The 15,333-nt window shown below is 46.0% G+C and overlaps 1 long non-coding RNA gene across 1 annotated transcript; it reads left to right on the forward strand.

Annotated features, from left to right (window-relative positions):
- The first annotated feature begins 7,814 nt into the window (after positions 1-7,814).
- LOC123087312 (uncharacterized) lies at positions 7,815-9,970 on the forward strand. Its single transcript, XR_006441308.1, has 3 exons — positions 7,815-8,010; positions 8,092-8,170; positions 8,339-9,970. It is a non-coding gene; the product is annotated as an uncharacterized lncRNA (long non-coding RNA).
- The last annotated feature ends 5,363 nt before the right edge of the window (positions 9,971-15,333 follow it).

Below are 15,333 nucleotides of genomic sequence, written 5' to 3' on the forward strand. Positions count from 1 at the left end.
CAACAAGGCATCACAACATGACTCTATGACACAAGTACTTTATTTAAAGGCTCAGAGAGCCATACATAACATACAGACAAGTACGGGTCACACGACCCACATTCAAGTCATACAGTCATACAAACCAGCAGCGGAAGTAACTTGTCTGAGTACAGACAACTAGTAAAAATAAAAGAGGCTTGGAAAGCCTAGCTATACTACGTGGACCTTCACAAGCTCAGGATTACCACCTGGGCCTTAGTCTACTCATCGATGTCAACGTCTACGAAGAACCCATCAGAAGGGGTTGCAACATCTTCTGTAAAATGTAAATTATAGCAACATGAGTACAAAGGTACCCAGCAAGACTTACGTCAGATCCTACATACATGCACATTATCAAGAAGGGTTGGTGGAGTTATTGCAGCAAGCCAGCTTTGACTCTTGGCTAAGCTATCCTATGAGACTCCAACTTGAAATGGTTTTGCGCACACGAGTCCACTACTCACCACTTCAATACACCACCGAGGATCCACCTTCGTCATCCTACGGAAGAGCCATCCTCGGCACTCACGCTTATCTTGAGATTTTTAGTAGTATCCATTCACTTGTCTATGAACTGTATAAGCAACCAAGTAGTCCTTTACCGCGGACGCGGCTATTCGAATAGATCATGTTAACCCTACAGGGGTGTACTTCTTCATACATGTTTCCACCACTTAGCGTCTGCACACGACATGTGCTCGGCAGACTTCAAGCGAAAGCCGATGTGGGTGTAGACCATGACCTACCTAAACACCTAAGTCTCTAGTCCAGGTTTATCGCCTATCCAGGTTCCATCCACAGGGAGTCCGGCCGAGGTTTCCCATACGGCCCCGAACGATGTGTACAGGGTTCCCGAGATACCTAACGGGTATTCGGTACACCGTGCCACGTACCTACCGCATCACAGCCCACCGCGCGGTCAGCGCTGTCCACGGCCTCCAGTAAGCTACAAACACCAGAAACTACTTGCAACTCCTGGACAGAGGACTAGGGTGAATAAGAAGTCGAGCGGGGTCATATTTCAGGGCCCAATGCATGGTAGTAGCTGAATCTTAAATCACGCATACAGATCTCAGTTCTTAAGGTCGGCTTCAATGAAACAACCCACCATGTACTCCTACATGGCCTCTCATCGATACCTTTACCAAATCGTGTTCACCACATCACTCTCATTACCGACATGATCATTTCACTCTAGCCCATCGCCCAGATGAACCAGACCTGACACGACTCTAAGCATAGCAGGCATAGCAAGGTAGGAACAACACATACATATGGCTCAATCAATTCCTACACATGCTAGTGAGTTTCATCTAATTACTGTGGCAATGACAGGTCATGCAGAGAAAATGGGTTCAACTACCGTAGCACACAGCAGTTTGAAACGCGTTGTCTTAATGCAGTAAAAGAGAGCAAGAGCGAGAACATGGGATTGTATCGATATGATCAAATGGTTGGTTGCTTGCCTGATGGATTGATGCACGGATACGGTTCTTCGCTAGGGTAATCACGGTACTCCTCGGAGGCAAAACCTGCCGCAAAGAACACCGATACACAACTATCACCAAACAATGTGCGACAATATGATGCATGCATGAAACATGGCAATATGAGTGTGCTGGGCTAATGCAACTAAGACCAGATGGGTTTGAATCAATTTGAACCAAAGATTCAAATTTCAAACTCATAAATGGCCCTTTAAAGTGTTTTATCTTGTTCTGCACTAAACCTCAAGTTAGCTTGTTTAAACATGCATGAAACTAGTACATATGTATAGATTGGATTTTTCTGATCATTTTTCATATATAATTTGTTTGATTTGGAGCTATGGTTGAATTTATATGAATTTTTGAAGTTTGGGTTATTTCCTGGAATTTATAAATCATTTTAGATTTATTTTAAGTTAAGAAAAGGTTTACTGCGTCAGCATGAGGTCATGCTGACCTCAGCAAGTCAACAGACCCGGTCCAGGTCAAACCTGACGCGTGGGTCCAGGGTGTCAGTGGCTAATTAACTAATTTAATTTAGTTTAAACTAATCTGGATAATTAGCAGAAGGGGGGCCCACCTGTCATTGACTCAACAGAGTCAACCGGGGCCCACCCGTGGTCAAAGTCAAAACGGCTGCACCGGCGTTTAGCCGCCGGCGAGCCCGACGCGGCGGCGGAAGTGGTTTTGGCCGTTCCAGCCACCAAATGGGGCGCGGAAGGCATCTACGTGGAGCTGGGGACGAACCGCAGCTCTTGGTGGAGCGAGTTGAGGTCGGGGTGGCCGGAGTTGGCGCCGGCGACGACCTAGGCGGTCACCGGAGTTCGGGTGAAGGCGAACTCGGGGCTACGGTGTGCGGTGAGGTGCGGGAAGTGCACGGTTGGACTCAACGCAACGTGGTGAGTGCGTTGGACACCGTGAGTTGGCCGGAGGATGGCCGGGAGCACGTAGGCGACGAGATCCACGGCGGTGCGTGCGGGTGATCTTCGTGCGGTGGCTACACGGCTCGGGGGTGAGAGAGGAAGGGTAGGAGGGGTAGCTAGGCTCACAGAGCACCCGTAGAGGCCACCGGCGGGGTCGGGAACGAGCTGATGCGGCGACGGCGTTGAAGGGGATCTCCGGCGACGGCGGACTCGGGTGAGGTCGGTGCGGTGGACTCGGGCCTTGCGAGCACACGGGGCTCGGGTAGCTCGACGAAGTGGACGGCGGCGGAGCTCCTGGACACGACGAGACGACTCACGGGCGGCGGGGAGCGCGGCTACAGCGATGGAGCGGCGGCGGTGGTGTCGGCCATGGCTGGGGAGCGCGAGGGGGAGGAGCTGGAGAGGAGAGGAGGTGTCTGGGGGGTTCGGGAGAGTGAGGGGGAGCGATCCACGTCGTTAGCCGGGCGAGTGGAGCGGCGAGGCGGCGAGCAGGTGCGTGGCACCCATGCGGTGCTCGCCGTTGAGCACCTGCCTGCCTGCCTGGCCGGCAAGCAGCTCGCTGGCGCGGCGCTGGGCTGGGCCGGCAGGTGGGCCGGGTTGCAGGCGCCAGTTAAGTTTTCCTTTCTGCTTTTCTGTTTTTTATTTATTCTGTAAGTTTGTTGAATTATTAAAAATACTTAGGAAACTCCTAAAATCACCAAACTGCTTCTGGTCCATAGTTGGATTATTTCCAACATGATACATTTTAGTTTGGAGATATTTGAGCATTTGAAATATTTTATATAATTTTAAATGCCCAAATTCAAATACTTATCATTTAATTCAAAGACCCTAAGATGACCTAGAAAATTGTGCAACACTTTTGGCAGAGGTTCTGAACCAAGACAAAAATGATGGACATTTTAGAAGGGCATTTCAGGTTCATTGAAAAAGTTTTTAGTAAACCCTAATTGGTTTCAGAGGGGGCTGGGGGTTCTAACATCCCCATTTCAAGTTTCTGATGAAAGGATAGACATGATGCAACACTCTAATGCATGAACTAGCTAGGGTGTGACAACTCACCCCCACTCAAAAGAATCTCATCCCGAGATTTGGGTTCCTCCGGAAAGAAGGCGGGATACTTGAGTCGAAGACGATCCTCCCTTTCCCAAGTCGCTTCATTCTCAGAATGGTGCGACCATTGAACCTTGAGAAACTTGATATTATGACGTCGAGTGGTACGCTCAGCTTGATCGAGGATACGAACGGGGTACTCTCGATACGTGAGATTATCTTGGAGATCAAGCGTTTGGTGGTCTACTCTACGGATAGGATCCGAGAAGCAACGCCTGAGTTGAGAAACGTGGAAGACGTCGTGGACTCTGGAGAGATGTGGAGGTAGTTCCAATTGGTAGGCAACTTCTCCTCGTTTTGCGAGAATGCGAAAGGGTCCAATGTAATGAGGAGACAATTTGCCCTTGATACCGAAGCGATGGGTTCCCTTCAGAGGAGTAACCCGAAGGTAAGCCTTCTCGTCAACCTCAAAAGTCATAGCCTTATGTTTTCGGTCATATTGACTATTTTGACGAGATTGGGCTGTTTTCAACTTTTCACGAACGATGCGAACTTGCTCTTCTGCTTCCTGAATCATATCCGGGCCAAAGAATTGTCTTTCCCCGGTTTCTGACCAGTTAAGAGGCGTTCGACACCTTCGTCCATAGAGAACTTCAAAAGGGGCCTTACCCAAGCTAGATTGATAGCTGTTGTTATAAGCGAATTCGGCAAATGGAAGGCACTTCTCCCAATCCATTCTGAATGAGATAACCGAAGCTTGAAGCATGTCTTCTAGAATATGGTTGACGCGTTCCACTTGACCACTTGATTGAGGGTGGAAAGCGGTACTAAAAGAAAGGCGGGTTCCCATAGCATTTTGGAAACTTTCCCAAAATTGAGAGGTGAAAAGACTTCCTCGATCCGAGTTAATTTCCAAAGGAACACCATGGAGAGACACTATTCGGGAGATGTACAAGTCTGCTAACTGACTAGCAGTTATACTCTCACGAATAGGTAAGAAATGGGCCACTTTGGAAAGATGGTCGATAACGACGAAGATAGCGTTATTCCCTCTCTTGGTCCTGGGAAAACCGGTAATGAAGTCGCAATTAGCTAGGGGTTGAAGGGTGCCAGCAGGCCATTGATGCTCTGCTTTTACACGACGGCAGACGTCGCAATTAGCAATATACTGAGCAATTTCTCTCTTCATCCTAGTCCACCAGAACCTCTGGCATAGGTCCTGATACATCTTGGTACTACCGGGATGAATTGTGAGAGGAGATTCATGAGCCTCCTTAAGGATCAACTGCCGTAGATGCTGGTTCTTGGGAACCACTAAACGGTTCTCAAAGTACACAACACCATGATCATTTGTGGAGAAACATCTAGCACCTCCGCTAGCAATGTTCTCCTTGATCTTAGATATTCCCTTATCTCGCTTTTGGGCAGCGATGATTTGATCCGTAAGAGTAGGTTTCGCCACCAAGGTGGAAAGAAATCCTTGAGGAACAATGTGAAGGTTAAGCTTCCGAAATTCCTCATGGAGAAGTGGTTGACTTTGTTGTACCATCAGGTTGTTACAATAAGATTTATGACTTAGCGCATCAGCCATGACGTTGGCTTTCCCTGGGGTGTAAGTTATTCCTAAGTTGAAATCTGTGATCAACTCGACCCAACGTCTTTGCCTGAGATTCAAATCCGGTTGGGTGAAGATGTACTTCAGACTTTGGTGATCAGTGAATATTTCGCAACGATTACCGAGGAGGTAATGTCGCCAGGTTTTAAGTGCATAGACTACAGCTGCAAGCTCTAGATCATGAGTAGGACAATTCTCCTCATGTGGGTGCAATTTCCGTGAAGCGTAAGCAATTACGTGTCGATCTTGCATGAGAATGCAACCTAGTCCTTGTCGCGAGGCGTCGCAGTAGATAACAAAGTCCTTAGAGAAATCTGGCGGTACCAATACGGGAGCAGATGTCATACGTTTTTTCAGTTCCTGGAAACTGTGCTCACATTGTGGAGTCCACTCGAACTTTTTATCTTTCTTGAGGAGTTCAGTTAGAGGTTTGGCAACTTTGGAGAAATTCTCGACAAAGCAATGGCAATAGCTCGCTAGGCCAAGGAAACTTCGAACTTGCTTGACCGATTCAGGTGGAGTCCAATTAAGGACGGCTTGAACTCGCTCAGGGTTAACAGCAATGCCTTTACCAGAAATTACATGTCCAAGATAGGTCACTTCTGACAACCAGAATTCACATTTAGAAAATTTGGCATAAAGGCGATGCTCTCGAAGTTTCTTCAACACTAGCCTGAGGTGTTCGGCATGTTCTTCCTCGTTCTTGGAGTAGATGAGTATATCATCGAGGTAAACCACGACGAATTTATCCAAATACTCCATGAAGATTGACTTCATCAACCGAGAGAAGGTGGCTGGAGCGTTGGTTAAACCGAAGGACATGACGGTGTACTCGTATTGGCCATAACGAGTAACAAAGGCCGTTTTCGGAATGTCCCTGTTTCTGATTTTGATTTGATGGTAGCCCAACCTCAAATCCATTTTAGAGAAGACTGAGGATCCAGCGAGCTGATCATACAGGTCGTTGATCCTGGGGAGCGGATACTTGTTCTTAATTGTGACCAAGTTGACAGGTCGATAATCTACAACCATCCGGTCCGTAGCATCCTTCTTCTTGATGAAGAGGACGGGGCAAGCCCAAGGAGATGAACTAGGTCGGATGAAACCCTTTTTTAAGGACTCATCGAGTTGTTTCTTAAGCTCGGCTAGTTCAAAAGGTGCCATCTTGTAGGGTCTTCTGGAAATCGGGACAGTTCCTGGAATGAGATCTATCACAAATTCGACATCTCTGTCAGGTGGAACACCTGGCAATTCCTCTGGGAAGACATCCGGAAAGTCACGGACTACCGGAACGTCCTCAAGGTCTGGCAAAGGGCTGGCGTTAAGAGAATATAATTGTCGCTTGGCTATTCGGGTCAAGACATTGACTATCTTCCCCGAAGGATGGGTGAGTTGAATAGTCCTAGAGAAGCAATCAATTTTGGCATGATGGGCTGACATCCAGTCCATACCCAAGATGATATTAATATCTGAAGATTTGAGGGCTATCAAAGATGCGAGAAAAACAAGTTTGTCGACTTGAATTTCATTTCCATGGCTTACTCTAGAAGTTTGCCATTTGGATCCCGGAGTTTGAATTACCATAGAGGTGGGCATATCACAGAATGTGGTGTTATGCAGACGAGCATAGCTCTCGGATATAAATGAATGAGATGCTCCTGTATCGAAAAGAACAGATGCCGGGTGGCAATTAGCAAGCAGCGTACCGAGAACGACGTTGGGATCTTCTTGAGCCTCTTCCGCAGAAACACAATTAACATGGCCACGAGCAGTGGTGGCCGGCTTGGCGTAGAACACTTTCCCTGTTGGCTTGTTGTGGCCATCAGTTTTTGCTGTCTGGTTGGGGTTGGTTTGGGGACACTCAGCTTCGGAATATAGTGGTCCTCCCAAAAGGAAATAGATCATATAATGGTGCTCTCAAAAGGAAAAATATCACCGGGAAAGATATTAATTTCCCTAAAATAACCATTCACATGATTTCTAAATAATTCGTTATAGCAATTCTTATTTATGTTTCATGTTCTTCTAGCTTCTACATTTATTTGTTTTTATTATGCTATTTTAGCTTCTTACAAGATCTTAAATATCTAAGCAATAAAAACTACGACAACTTCAAGGTTTGATTCAATATTTGAAATGTAAATTTAAATTAGTAGTAGTAGTTGTTATAAAAAATTTAAAATAAACACAAGTTTTTTTAATGAATTCTAAAATATAAGTACTTTTAGTTAACATATAAAGAGTTGACTAATATATATAAATAAAAACTAACTTAGACAAAACTATATTCGGAGCATCTAATATTTGTAAATGCCATCACATTTGATTCCAAATATTTTTTAGACAAATCAGATAATATATCCTTACAATTAAACTTTTATAAATTCTAGCCCGCGCATCGAGCGGGCCACTCTACTAGTCTATTTATATATAAAAAACGCTTCATATGTGCTTAAAGTAGTGAGTTTCTTCCTAATGGAGACTGGAGAGAGTACTCATCTTCTATATCTAAATAGGAGGCCCCCATTACCTGATTTTCCCGCGTTCTCGTGTGTCCACGTCACTATAATTATTTCAGTCGTTGGATGGACTATGTATGGTTCAGATCTGCAGTTGATTCCCCCGTGCTCCTTGCCCCTTCGGTTGACTCCTTCGTCGACCTGCGGAAGCGGAAGCGGAATAGAACGTTCATTAACTGGCCCCTGTCTCTCCCGTTCCCCATGTCTCTCTCCCCAAACGATACCCAAGTGGTGTTTGACGCATCAGAAATTAGCTATGGCGGCGATGGCGGGCAAGGCCAAGAGCGGAAGGCAATTGATCTGGCGGATGGGTGGAACTTCAAGTAGAAGGGCATCATCTAGAAGCTCATCAACATCCTCGAGCGGAAGCTGGAGCTGCAGTTCAGTACGTAAGTCTCCTCCATCCCCGCCTGCCTTCAACCATGCCTAATTGCTGGTCTAGGGTTCGATCTGATTTGTTGTTGGTCCAGGTTCCGCCCCTGTTTTTCTCTTTTTGTCGTGCAGCACAAATTGGGAGCCCTCGCCATGGCCACCAATATCCATCTACGGGTACATCTTCCTCCCTTACCAGTTGCTCAATATTCTATCCTAATGACGCGTTTATTAATTCCAAATCCATGGACTCTTGCTTCCTACCGATTCAATTTCTTCATGTGCCAGATTCAGGGGGCAATTACCTCACTCATCTTGATCTGCCATCTCATTTTTCTTTGTCAGGTTTGAGGAAGATTTGGATAACTAGGTTGATTTATGTGAAAATTCAAAATTCTGTACACTTCGCGCAAAGTTGTTTGCCTGCAGACCATTGCTACAGATGCAACCAAATTAATTTACCATGTATGTTCTACACATTTTCATTTTAATGGTTTTATGTCATATGGAGCAATGTTTTCCTTATGATGAGATTGTGTTGGTTGTAAATAGGCATCACAAATGGGCATAGTTGAATTAAAGTTTTAGGTATGAGCTACTTCATTATGTATTTTGGCTACTGCTCCCTGCCTTATGTAGATTCAGTATATTCCTATCTTTATGCCAAGTGAATATTCTCTCTGCCTTGACTAATCCTAGGATGCAGCATGTGCTTGATGATCCAGCTACAGATTGGACAAGAGCTGTTTTTTTGGTCGGTGATGGTTTTTCTCTGTTTTGTGAAGATGTGAAAAATATTTAGCAGGTGTTTTTTTTGGTTATGATTTCAAGCATGCAATGCAATATCTAGCAGTCCCATTGAAAGAACTATTTACTTTCCCCTTGCAAAATGGTCACTGTATTTGACAGGTAAGAATAAACACAATTTAGCATCCAGTAGATGTGAACCCTATTTCACTTTTGCCAAATGTCTTTAGAGTTTCAGTCACTAACGTTAATTAACCATTTTTTATCTCCATATAGGGCTATATTTGTCAGCATGTTCAACTTGTGAAACTGACATGCTAACATCCTTCTTTATCAATGAAAATTGTGAAGCTTCTCCAAGACTTTTGAAGAAAAAAAAGGTTAGTGTACATGTTTCTTAATTTTAAAGAATTGCCGCCGACCGCAAGTGTATTGGTGGTCATCTCAAGATCTCACCCATGGAACAACATCGGTTTTCTATATCGCTGATCACCTATGCCTTAAGAATTCCAGTTGATGTATTCTCGCCGTATTAGTTCTCATGCTGGACATTCAACTTTGGTCTATCTTCTTTCATGATTAAACATTCTGGGCCGTATACGACAGTTGATACAATCCTATGTTGTCCTGAACTAACTCCGGTGTATAGGAACGTTGATCATGGGAGAATGCAGCAGAACTGAAAAATAATTAGCATACTTACACTTAGCCACCACTTACCAGCTTAAACCTGAATGTCTTAAGTATTTTTTGCAGTTTAACATGGCACATACGTACTATATGCAGTTTAGCATGGTTCTCTTACTTCATTATTGGTTGTGAAGGTCACAACTACGTACACCTGGCAAATGAACTTGGTGGGTAATATAGATCTTCCAATTAACAAAATTTGTTGAATCTAAATGGAAACTGAATATAGTCCATATTTTACATTACTTATTATTATGTGGTTTTCTAGATTTTTTAGGTCTGTGTAGTGATGACTTCCTCTAAATATTGCTCACCATTTTTGTCCTTCTTTTGGTCTCTCACACATGTAATCTTAAAGGACTGGATTGACACCAAGGCATATCCGTTTCACCACATTAGCCTCCCAATGGCATTCACTGTGGAATATATAGTGTAGTAACTCTTCATTAGATCGTATTGATCTTTGTCCTTAAACGTTGACGTGAGAACCAAACAACAGTGCCATACTATCGTTGCTATTAATTTTGCACACTAAGTGGCTCCGTAGGGTTGCCAATTTATCTTTGTTCACAGCCTTGATCTATCCATTTTGATGCTATGTATTCTCACATGTTATTTATTTTTTAAAGAAAATTCATAGCATACTTTAGCGCAGCAACGCGCGGGGTATCACCTAGTTATACTGAAACACAGAGACAATTTATGAGAACTAATTGAGAATTTGAGACCATAACTCTTCTATGTTACATATACAAATTGCATACATATCACCGTTGTATGCAGGCCATTATCAGTAAAACTCTTCTATATTTTTATTGGGCTCACATACATGGGTAATACGTCAATAAGCAGAAGGATGAACCAAATCATTTAAAAAAATTAGGAGACAACTTAGTACTATATAGAAATAGATAAGACGAATATGAAGACAATAGACATCGATCCTGCAGTTAGGAAAAGACCTTTGAGCCAGCATGAGGCAATTTTCTGGCCAAAGGCATCAGCCAGTAGCGAATCAGTCAACTGAATGAAAGCAGCAGCCAACGACATCTCAAGTCTACCTAGGAAACGATCTGCCGTATGTCAAGCAGTACACATGTAACAGCAGAATAATCAATCGACTAATCCAGTAGCTAGCTTGTAATTGTTGTTTCGTCTTCGCCATAGGCATCGGCCGGCAGCAAATCAAATTCCTGTAGACCAATTTGGCAGGTGAGAGTTTATATATACAATAAAATTTATCCAAGAAATAATAAGGGAGAAGTCCAATGATCATCATACGAATCTGAGACTGACCTTCTTTGGCTCGACTGGCATCTCCGGCGCATGTGCCTCGACGCATGAATCCTTGAGACTTCGCCCTGCTGTTATGGAGATCGTGGCCGCTGTTTGGAGCACCACACATGAGGCATAATCTTATGGGGAGTTGAATCCTAGATGGCGTACTACCTAGGGAAGTGGAGAACGCAAGTTTAGCAGCAACTGGTGGCAGCCTTTCAGCAGCACGGCATGACGGTGAGGTGCTGCACGTGGAGTTTTGCTCACGTGAACCCTAGGTTGGGGGTTCATATTGGATCGAGTGGCTGGGCGAGGCGAGACATGGTAGTTGTAGGGTAAAAAATATGAAGCGTTTTCTTTTAGCTGAAAAAAGGTGAATTGTTTTTTCATTAATGGCATAGGTGGGTTATTTCTGTGAACTTTAATCCCAAAGGGCTATTATTAAAATCTAACGGTTGTTGTGTTGTGGTGAATTTAACATATGGCCAGATATTTCTAATTTTTGTTAGATTTTTTAGGATATTTATATTTTCTCTCGTAGACCGTAAAGCGTTATATATATATAAATAGATAAGGAATATGCTAGTTTACCTTTCATGCTTGAATTACTTAGTTTAGAGTAGTGTTTGAATGCATGAACTAGTATGAGGCAGTAGAAGTACGTTTGATAGTATGGTGATGATATGGTTACGATTTGGATATGACCGGTATTATTTTCATATAGGAGTTACTGAATTTGAGATGATAATGACATAACTAAAAATGATGAGGTAGAAAACCAGTGAGTGAAAATGATGAGTAGTGCAAATAGCATTTTTCCATGATGTTGATCCATTTACTTTTGTGCTATGTTGATATGGTGCATGTCGGATAGTTGCATGATCATGGCATACTGTTATTCGAGGTTATTTCATTTCAAGTTAAACCTGATGTTAAACTCAACTTGAACATAATGTTGATCGGGTCATGGTGCCACTGAATCGAGCTTCCCTGTGCAACCATATTTGCCTTTATGTGAAGGCCGTTATTTGGTCCGTTGTCATGCCTCTGGTCGGTGCCTCCAACGAGGGGAGATTATGGGCATGCGGTACCCTGGCCCGGTAAGCAGACATAACATTGTGTGCCCGTTGTTGTTATGGTACCTTGTCCCCGTTTGGGACCATTGTTTTGTTTTGCCATGACGTTGGTTGTTGGATGTCTTTGGTAGACATCAGGGCCACCCACGACGTTGGTCGGAGTGGCCGGGAGAGTGTCATGGCAATGGGAGGGTTCTGTCAGAATGTCGTTTGTCCACCCGAATGGGAGAGCGAGGCCATGGGTTTCGTGGTGTGGATACAGTGTACTAACCTATGCAGAGAGTTTATTAATCTATCGATAGCCGCTTCCTCGGTTACGAGCACAACTCGTAAGTAGGTCACACCATGGGTCAACAGAAATAAGTTAATCTTGCACACTAAATATATATTGTGGCATTGGTTGCAATTAGTTTGTTGAGACCGTGAGATGGTTGTTGTTGGGGAAGCCAAGGAGTTGGTTCTGTTTGTGATCTGGGAGTGATCACCATTTTGACGATATTGGTTACAAGGTAACCGTTAGCTAAGTGAGTCCGAGGGACTCGTTACACGAGCATGTTCACTGCATTAGTAGTATGTTGATGCTTTCCAATAATAGATGTTCACTGCATTAGTAGTATGTTGATACCCACACACACATAGACACTTCGCCTTTGGCATCCCTGCCAGGCAAAGTGCATTGTGTCCACCACCACCTTTTCCACCATCAATCGACCAAAGCAGGAGTAGGGTTACGCCTCACGGCGGCCCGAACCTGGGTAAAATTGCCTGTGTTATCCATGGCGTGTTGCACAACGCTTCTCTGCTCTTTGTGCAACGTGCCCATCCTCATGCCGAACCAAAAGGACCTTGTAGCCCCATAGGTCGTCGTGATTTCCCACGACATCTTTGGCGCGCCAGGTAGGGGGATCACTTGCGTGATCCCGAGAGCGTCAGTTGCGCGTCATCTTCATCGCCATTTTCATCGTCAGCAGTGTTATTGACTATGGTGCCTAAACCAGCCCGGAGCTGCGAATCACCCTTCTACCTCAAGGGCTCTACCGCCAGCGATCGCCAATGTCACGGGAAATGAGGGGACGCGTTAGGATGTAGACGTCGTGGGAAGTGTGGTTGGCGCAGTAGGCGTTGTCACCACCATCCCCGCGGCCAAAGGAGAAGCAGGAGGCACCGGGAAGGACAGCATCAACAACATCCCAATGGCCACACTCCTCAAAGTACGTGTAGGGGGATTACTTTACCTGCACCCTCTCTCCTCGCCGAAGGGCACAACCCCAGTGGTGGCGCTCGTTCTGAGGCGACCGCAACCCTATGGCTGCCCCTGCCATGGGTGCGACCACGAGGCACGCACTGCCTCCAGAATAAGCTAACCCAACTACTGTGCCTGACGGAGCCGCCAGCCATCAAGCGCCTCTACTGCCTAACCATGCTATCCAAGCGGCTGGCTCACGACAGTGAGGGGGCGACGCGGTATCTGCCGGTGCCATAAGGAGCCAAGCGACGCGGCGGTCTTCATCATCTTTACCCATGCCAAGCACTGCCTCAGAGGCCACGACGCGTGCCTAGTTGCTGTTAAGATTTCTACCGGCGGTTGATCAGATGGATGAGTGGCGAGCCACCATCTAGATCTTGATTGGTTTCGCCAAGGCAGGAGGATTGCAGCGAGCTGGCCCGCCACGACCTCCCCAAGTGATGTCAAAGGCTCGTGCGGCTGGCCGCACGGAAGGGCTGCCCCCATGGTGCACTCCCCACCTCAGCAAGTAGCACGGGAGACACATAACCAAGAGGCGGACGACGTCTCAAAGGCCTCCTCTTACCCTCAGGCACGTCAAGAGCCACGGCAAGCCCCGAAGGACAGGCAGAGGGAAGGCGTGTGCGCCATCGTCGAGTGGCGTCGCGATGACCACCGCCAGTCCAATGGGTGTGATAGCCCCAACGTCGACGAGCCCGCGCTTGAAGATGGCGGGTGCCTACCTTTCGAGGTCAGGTGCTCTGCCTTCACCCATGAGCTATGGCTACTCCATTGGCAATCTGCTCAAACATTCAAGCCAGAGATGCCCGAGAAGTATGATGGAAGAATGAACCTGGCAGAACTCTTTAGCATATACACCATCGTTGTTCAGGCTACCGAGGGAAGAGATGAGAATGTATTCACCAACTATTTCCCTTTGGCACTCATATCTAATGTGAGGTCTTGGTTGATGCACCTTCTGGAAAACTCCATTACATCCTGGGCTGACCTGTGCCATGAGTTCATTGGCGCCTTCACGGGTAGCCATCAAGAACTAGGGTGGCCCAGCGATTTTGCAGCTCCTCCAGCAGGAAGAGGAGAAAACCTGCATACGTACTTGCAAAGGTTCAACAGAGTCCACAGGAATACTCCAAACATCCACCCAGCAGCTGCGATAGACGCTTTCCAGTCCAATGTGTGCAACCGCAGGATTCGTTCCAAGATGAATGTTCAATTGCCCTGGACTGTGAAGGACCTATACACCTTGGTGGACAAGTATGCTCGGGTGAGGAGGGGAGTAGACATCCCAGACATGAGGATTGTGTCGACATCGACTCAGAAGATGACGACAAGACCACTAGCCAAAAGACGAAGAAGAAGAAGCGCAACAAGAAGTGCAAGGACAAGGCAGTGATGACTGTTGAGAGGTTGGGCATGCCTAATATCGGCAAAAAGGCAAAAGCTGAAGCCCCCGATAAGGAAGTTTCCGGTTGCACCAAGGCCCAAGACCTCCAGGAGTGTCATGAAGTGGAGCAGCTCGTCAAGACGCAGAGAGCTGAGTATGAGAAACGAGATTAGGAAAAGGGTCAAAATGGTACTGGTAGTAAGGGTCGGGGCGGTGAAGAAAATCTCCCCGACAAGGCTCCTCGGAAAAAAGGAAATCCCGCCAGAGGCCTAGGGAAAGAGGATTGCGTTGCTGGAAGTGATGAAGGGGATGAAGAGGAGACCAGTGAGCAAGAATTCCAGAAGGCCACCAACGCCCTGTCCATTGACAGGGGCGCATCTTTGCACTCCTCTCACCACCAACTTAAAACCGTGGGCGCATGAAGTCAACACCATGGAGCCGGTGGCAAGTTCACGGAAACTGGTCAAATGGTCACGCATGGCCATCATCTTTGAGGAGGAGGATGAACCTGACCGCACCACTGTAGTAGGGTTCTTGCCATTGTTGGTCTCCCGAATGATCGACAACCTCAAGGTCACAAAGATGTTCGTTGGTGGTGGGGCTGGGTTGATTCTGATTTCCCCACAAGTTCTTAGCAACCTCCAGATATTAGGGGAAGAACTTAATACCACGGGCACATTTCAAGGAGTCAATCCCAACAGGAGTCGTCCTAAGGGAAAGATAATGCTGCCCGTGACATTTGGAGGAGAGTTGAACTACCGGACTGAGAAGATTGTGTTTGATGTGGTCGACCTCCCTTGCCATACATTGCAATTCTTGGGGCCCGGCCCTGGCCAAGTTCATGACGGCATCCCACTATGCCTACAACACCTTGAAGATGCCATGCCTGATGGGTGTCATCTCCATTCCATCGGATAAG

Source organism: Triticum aestivum, chromosome 1B (genome assembly GCF_018294505.1).
Source record: "Triticum aestivum cultivar Chinese Spring chromosome 1B, IWGSC CS RefSeq v2.1, whole genome shotgun sequence".
Taxonomy (NCBI): Eukaryota; Viridiplantae; Streptophyta; class Magnoliopsida; order Poales; family Poaceae; genus Triticum; species Triticum aestivum.